Source organism: Aptenodytes forsteri, unplaced genomic scaffold, assembly GCF_000699145.1.
Source record: "Aptenodytes forsteri isolate BGI_AS27 unplaced genomic scaffold, ASM69914v1 Scaffold349, whole genome shotgun sequence".
Lineage (NCBI taxonomy): Eukaryota > Metazoa > Chordata > Aves > Sphenisciformes > Spheniscidae > Aptenodytes > Aptenodytes forsteri.
Genome location: NW_008794452.1, coordinates 3,925,040 through 3,932,618, shown reverse-complemented (window position 1 = coordinate 3,932,618; position 7,579 = coordinate 3,925,040). Strand labels below are relative to the sequence as shown.

General features: G+C 43.3%; 1 protein-coding gene across 1 annotated transcript in view; it reads right to left on the bottom strand.

Annotated features, from left to right (window-relative positions):
* The window catches only part of TET1 (tet methylcytosine dioxygenase 1), an 81,424-nt gene extending 73,951 nt beyond the window's left edge, over window positions 1-7,473 (bottom strand). The window contains exons 1-3 of the mRNA XM_009290536.2: window positions 7,281-7,473; window positions 5,502-5,580; window positions 4,949-5,064 (exon numbers count right to left, since the gene is read on the bottom strand). The gene's annotated coding sequence lies outside the window, so the exon portion shown is untranslated. The remainder of the gene's footprint in view (window positions 1-4,948; window positions 5,065-5,501; window positions 5,581-7,280) is intronic.
* Between the last annotated feature and the right edge of the window lie 106 nt (window positions 7,474-7,579).

The following is a 7,579-nucleotide window of genomic DNA, read 5'->3' as shown; positions in this document are numbered from 1 at the left end:
GCGAGGGCAAAGAGCCGCGAGGGTGGCGGCAGTCCCTTCCCGGCTGCCCCCCGAGAGCCGCAGTCGGCGTGCCAGGCCGGTAACGCCGGGGATTATTTAACAACAACTAAACAAAATGACGATAATAAGAGAAAAGGCAAATTATTCCGTTACTTGCGGAGGCTGCAGTTTGACACCGCATGCCTCCCGACCAGCACCGAGGCGACACCCTCTGAAATCATCCCTTTTTTTAGGCTGGAAGAGGGAAAGTCTGGTCAGCGGTGACAGGCAAGGGCTTCACCAGGGGGCCAAACCCCCGTCTGCTTACACGTGCCACCCAGGAGGACCCCCAAACGCCGGCGTCCACCCGGGCCCGGCCGTCCCACAAGCGGAGCAAACACACCCTGACGCCTGGGGAGATGCAGGTTGAGAGGAAGAGCTGCTGAGCTGCCCTCTCCCTCCCGCAAGGAGAAGAGGAAGGGGGGGGGTGTGGGGGGGGAAGTCTTGCTCTCCCCATCCCCCATCTCATCCATTAAGAGCCACTGATGATATTTGCTGCTGCTTCCCAGAGGGAAGCAGGTAAGCAAAATGTTATAACGAGGAAGAGTCGGTCCAGCCTTCTTACACAACTCATTATCACTACAGCCTTTTGTCAGAGTGGAAAGCAGGCCACCAACTCTAACGCCTCTTCAGACTGGAAAACAGATGTTGGAAATGGGATCTATGAAACAATATACCCTAGCAGTACTTTTTTAAAAAAGCTTCATTATTAAGTCTCTAGCTGTTGTAGTATAAAGCACTTCAAACGTGAACCAACCCATTCAAATGCAAGCCTGCAGAGAGGCTTTTCTACTGCATACAAGAAAGCAGTACTGTCCACATCCCTTTCTATAAAGATGCTTTAAATGCCAGTGTTTTGCTATCTATTTTAATTGACACATGGGAAAGGAGAAGCAGTGGCACAGATCTGTAACAGCTAATTGTTAGTGCTGTCGCAGTTCAGTGCCAGTGGGTAAATACCCTATCACCAATTTGTACCTCCATCCTCCTTCCTCCTCCCCTTTATTTCCTTGCAGTGAAAAAGGAATACAATCTGGGAATCTTAGCCAAGCTCACAGACACATTTCAGATGCAACAAGGTGAAAGCAGCAACACATACACCTGAATTTTGAACATTTGCCTGATCAGCTGGCAAGTAATTTTGGCAATGCACGTGAGTTCTTTGGTGGATGTAACCATTCCATCCTCCTCCTCAATCTGACAGTTTGCTGAAAAGACTGCTTTTCTAGAGGGCTGGATATCAAGACTTCTGTCATTCCAAAGACCTGCCCTGCTAAAAGAAGAGGTAACAAGCTATTTTTATAAGATAAAATAATAGATGATTTGAGAAGTAAAAGAACTATTGCTCTCCAAGTGCTGCACGCAGCAAAAGTAGAAGGAACTGGAACTTAATGACAAAGCCTTAATGACATAAGCTGAGTATGTTTCTTGGGAACATGGTAATAAGTTGGAAGTTATGGGCTTGAACAAAATGCAGAGCAAGAAATTAGTAACTTGGAGGAAAAACAAGCAGGAAGGCTAACATTTCGTTAGAATAAGCAGGGTAATACGAACACCCAAACACCAACATGTACAATCACTGCTCCATTAAAAACTCTGCTAAAAGCTAGGAAACAAACAAGAATTAAAAATTGTTCATTTTCACAGCCACAGACATATATGCTTGTGATCTGTCTTCTTCAACGCTAATAAATATCCTAGAAATGAAGTAGCACTAGGTGCCAATCTTTTCTGGCAACACTAAGATACTCAGCCTACCAAAACTAGAGCTGAGTATAAATGTTTGGAGAAGAGCTCACAGTAATGACTGGCTGGGCAACAAAATGGTGGATGAAATCCTTTCACTAAAATGCAAAGTGAAGCACATGGGGGGAAACATGGAAATCATGGCCTCTGAATTAGCTACTACCATTCAAAATAGAGATCCTGGGTACTGTGACAGATACTTCTGTGAAACTGTTCTGGGTTGCTCAAGTGGAGTGTTAGGAACCATTACAAAAGGAGGGGAGAACAGAACTGGAAACATCGGTACACCATTGTTATTTAGTCCAGATCTATCATTTGCTTACATCTTGAATATAACATGCAGTTCTGGTCTGCTTAAAAAGGCACATAGTGGAACCTAAAAAGGCACAGAGAAAGACATTAAGGGTGGCCAAAAGTAAAAGGAGCAGCTAAATTACTTTCATCCTGGAAAGAAGGCAATCTGGGTGAAGTGCCAACCAATATATTATAAAAACAAGAGCAGCATGGAAAGCATTATCAGGGAGTGATCACTCGCTGTTTCTCAGAAGTAGAGGATATCAAGTCAATTTATCAGAGATTCATCAGAACAGAACACAGCTACTTTTTCATGCAATGTGTTGTCAAACCATGGAACTCACTGCTACAGCACATTGTAGATGCAAAAAACTTCACAGGTTAAATTTTTTTAAAAGCAAAATTAATGGAAGAAAGTTTAATCAAAAGCTACTTAACACAAAAGTACTATTTTAGCTACACATTACTTGATGCTGGCAGAGTGTCCTGAGGAAATAGCCCTGTACGCCACTCGAGCCTTCTTCCCTGTGTATATGCTACTGGCTACTGTCGGGTAAAGTTTTAAGCTGGTGGACCTTTGGTCCGACACAGTGCTACTATCCCCCTGTTTTTATCCAGAATAACATGCAAATTGGTACACACCTGCAGAATGAATAAAACTGGACAACATAGCACCAAAGAATACAGTGCATAAACTCATAAATAATTCCACACTGCAGGCAGCTCTGGCAAAATTTGAGTCTGTAGTGAGTATCAGGGAGCTGTGAGGGGCAGCTGCTTCCTGAGAGACAGGGAGCCCCACACAGTAACAGCCAGAAGGGCAAGGACCTCACTGGCCAGCACCCAGCCCTATTGTCCCCACACAAGGCAAACAGGACAGGCCTGCGGGTAGTATCCAGATTCAGCCAGGAGTCCAGATGGTCAGTCAGCTTCCAGGTGATGATGCAGGTTTGAGGTTGAACTGAGAAGTCAATCTGCATGTCAGAAGCAGGTCTGGTGACCCAGCAGGTAAGCATGGATAGACACAATCCAAGTAGATACTGAGCAGGGTGCACAGTGGCCAAACAGATTCCATAACACGTATTAATACTTCTAAAACATAGCTCAGCCAGGGCTGAGTTTAAATAGAGTTCCTGGCCCCATGGGCAGAGGATGTGGGTGGAGGCCCCAGGTGCAGCTGGTCAGGCCCTTTAAGGCCTATTAGTGCCCTCAGGGCCCTGACCCTGGAAACAGAACTATCCAAGTACGTTAAATCAGTATCCCTAAATCAGTCCTGCAGAGTCATCTGGGTAAGACTTCTGCAGTAGGCACAACATCAGGCCAGGCTATGGAAGGTCAGATGTGTCACTGATGCTGAACCTGAGTCAAGCTCTCCACAGACCAAAAGCTCTAGGAATTACACTGCAAAGACACCTATGCTGATATGTAACGGAAAGATTGGATCTAACCAGGCCTACCTTGGCTAGCCCTGCCTCCCTCGTAGTTGAAACGTGATGCTGAGACATTAGGGCTGGCTCCTTGTGTGATTACAAAGCATTGATTAAAGCATCTACCTTGCAAAGCCTCCCTCACATTTATTAGCTCGCACTCCAGTGTGACAAAGTGACCAGCCTGCTCCCAGACCAGACGTGACCTAGGAAGCTCTATGCTGCACTGGTGTGGTGCTGTGCTTGTGAACCCAGCTGAACACAAGCCAACCACCGCTAATGCCTTTGTATTTGTAACACAGATGATCAGATAAATCACCCACAGCATTGTTAGTTGGCAGTATCTGAAAGAGAAAAGTCTTGAACAACATGAGTTTAATGCAGAAACTCTTGAATTCTAATTGTGGTTTTCACAATGACTTCCTCATTTAGTCTTTCTTGGCCCTGGTTCTGTAGATAGTATCTACCTGCCTGATTGGCGCTGAAAATAAGTTAACATTTGTAAGCATGCTGAACACAGATAGTTTAAGTGTTAATACCATTTTACATAAAGTAAGGCCAGAAGGGACTATGATTTCATCTTCTGATGCCCATTATACAGGTCCATTGCATTTATTCTAAATATTTCCTATCAGATGTTCCCAACCAGTTTCCATATTTATTGGAAATCTTGGCCCTCACTTCACTGCATGATTGTGCATGAGCAATATAAAGCACGAGTGCAGAATGATTGTGCCGTGCCTGGCTGGTAAACACTACATCTGGAAAGACGTGGCTAATTTTGCATGCACCGACCCAGCATTTTTGGATGCTTCAAGTCTACTGCACTTTTGCAGTAAGCCATGTGATACCAGAGGGCATGAAGTGCACACCTCTTCCCTGCACCTGAAAGAAAGGAAGAGGCCTGCTTAGCTAGAGAAATTTGGCATCACTCTATTTGCAGACTCAATGACTTAGGAGAGTCAAATATTTCTGTTCCTTAAAGACCTCACTGACACGCTACGGGTAGGGACTGTCAGGGTCCTGAGGGTGCCAACAGTCATTAATGGCCCTGACCAGCCTCAACTGGGGCCTCCACCCACACACCTGGTCCATGGGCCCAGGAGCTCCATTTAAGCTCAGGCCTGCCCAGGCAATCACTCTTTGTCTAACCTATGTTATAGGTGTGCTTGTTTTGAGTCCTGGCTCTAGCCTTGTTTCTTTTCTGGATCTGACTATTAAATGAACTTCAGATTCTCCTCTAGTCTTGTTTTGGGCATCATCTCCTGCAGTTCCTGACTTGCCTCTCTGGATAGACCATAGACCTGCTTTGTGCCCTTGCTGTGACTGTTGATGGAGCCTGTTCCCAGCACCCAGCTCTGCCTGTCCCGCTGCAGGACTGCGCCCTGTCGGTGAGGATACTACCCATGCTGTGGTCACCCTTGGTTCCTAGCTCACCTCACCTCAGGAAGCAGCACAGTTCTGTCTGCTTGCTGGCAGAGATAAAGAGAGCTGAAGATGCCACACTGGAAAGGAACTGAGGTTTGCTCAGGTATTTCCAATCTGCAAGCCATAATGCCTGTTGTGGAAGAAGGAAAAAAAAATCCTCAAATTCCCAAGTCTCATGTGGGAAAAGTTCTGTACTTCTAGTGGTTTTGGATGTGGTTTGGGGCAAACGAACAGACAACTAGACAGATGTTACTTCAGATCACTAACTAGTAAAGACCACAAGCAAGTATAAAGCGGAAAAAAATCTTTCTGATCCCTATAGCCCAGAGGCATGACACTTGAGGATAATTTGTACAACTGTCTCAGAACAGAGCTGGATGTACATCTGTATTTTAAAAGCACTGAAAATAATCTTTTCAGCAACAACTGCTATGGGAATAGCTTACCTAGCTTTAGCCTTGATAACTTATTTCAATTGATAAATATTTGAAACATCTTTACAAAAACAAGCATCCTCAACAACAAAAAATTCAGGAACAAATTACAGCTATTGATAAAACTACCTACCTGCTTGAATTTTTCTCCAACTTAGCAGCTCTGCTCTTGAGTATCTTGACTTTAATACCTTCCTCTGTTTATCATCAATCTGCCAGGGAAGGATGACAGTGTCAGGCATGAGCGTAACCTGAATGACATTAAAAATGCTGATAACTTAAGAATGGGTCATAAAAGAGAAGTCACCAGAGAAATTCTGTAAAGGGCATAAACACTTCAAGGTAAAAAGATGAAGTGACAGCAGTGAGAATGTTAAGATTTGAAGGTGCAAATAATGAACTACTACAGAAACTAGTAAAGAAAACAGAACTTCAGAGCATTTTATGCCAGCAAGTATTTAAAAAAAAAAAAAGCTATACACATAAAGCTCACTGCTGAATTCCTTTCTGTGTTAGTATATCTCTGAGATGTTCTGTTTAATTTTGCAATGAAAGTTTCTTATTGCTTTCCTAAACAGTATTCACTCACAGTGCACGCTTCCCTGAATTACCAGGGTTGACAAAGTACCTTCCTGAAATATCTTGCCTGTATACAAAAGAAGTAACAGCCCATTTATGCAGTTATCTCATTGTTCTAGTTACTGGTGAAACTCTAGAAACTAGATGACTTTCAGCTGTTAGTGTGGTTGCAACACTTCTGTGTGAAATCAGTAAATAAATTAAGTTTCTACAGTTGGAGCTATTAAAGCAGGGGGGGAGGTTTTTCCTGATCAGAATCCCAAAAGAATACAAATTGGCTGGGGAAAACCACATCAACAGTGACTATAAAGCTTGCTTCCATAACTCTCAGAACAGTTGCTTTTCAATTAGAGACTTAAACATCAGAGTGACTTCAATGAAAATTATGAATTTCCCAGGTATATTAAAAAAGGCAAGAAGACTTGAGAGTTTTCTGCTATAAAGGACTTATTACACATTTGCTGGAAGAAATCTGTCCACCTTTGCTGTGTATTTTTTTATTATTGGAAAAAATGCATATTGTACCAGCCATTTCCCAATAATAATATAATGATCAAACAGAGCAAAATAAAGTTTTCCCAATGCTGAAGCAAATTTAATTTTAAGGAATGTAGCCTATTAAAAGAAAAAATGAGTAATTTCTGTTGAAGGCAGTTTGACACAAGCAGGAAGAAAAAAATGTTCCAGCAAATTTGTTTGGAAATGGGTTCATTTTACTTGTGCAAGCATTGAGATCTGTTTGACTATTTTCTTCATGTTAAAAGACTGACTTTTAAAAAAGGATTTTGGTATATGAAATACTTGAAACTGAGGTCAAGATGTATGGGGCAAAGAGCGTATGAGAAATAATATGAGTAACTGCAGAAAACTGAGAGAAAAGCTGACAGCATTAACTTTTTCACCAGTGTCTGGCATCAGGTATGCTCCCCTTCCTTATACCATGCATCAGCATTGAGTGTGTGTGTGTTTTTTTCCAAGAGTTGAGGACAAAAGTTTAAATGCCTCCTGGAAAGCCCTATACACTATATTCAAGATAGACATTGCAGAAAACCTAAAAAATTGCAAAAAACATTGACAGCTGCAGAGATACTGGGTTTGACCTTCCTGATACTACAAAAAAAAAGTTCAGCTTTTTTAGAATCTACTTCCCTGACACATTTTGAAACTTGAATATGAAAACACTGAATATTCTTTGCTTGATATGAAACTGTATTTGTAGACAAAATAAATAGTTTTAGCACGAAGTAGCTATTTAGATGCTTAAAAAAAAAATCGATGTACTTTATTGTATAGCCTAATTAAAGCTATTTAGGTTTTGGTTGCATGCACTTACAGGTCTAAAAATCTGTATTTGCTGGCATAGGGCATCGATGACCATTTCTAAGCGGCAGCAGGCGATCCCCGGGCGTACTAAAAATTTACACCGCCAGCTGAGAAGCCGGCTCCCTGCTCAGCCATCCTCTCCATTGCATCGTACGGGTCGGTCTACTCTGGCCAAGTGAACGGTGAGAACCGGCCCCTGCAGCGGCTCCGGGCGGGTTAACTCGGGCCCTACCCGAGCAATCCGCGACCTCCTCGGGCTGCCGCCGCCCGAGGGGAGGCGGCGGAGGGGGGGGGCGCCCCCCAACCCCC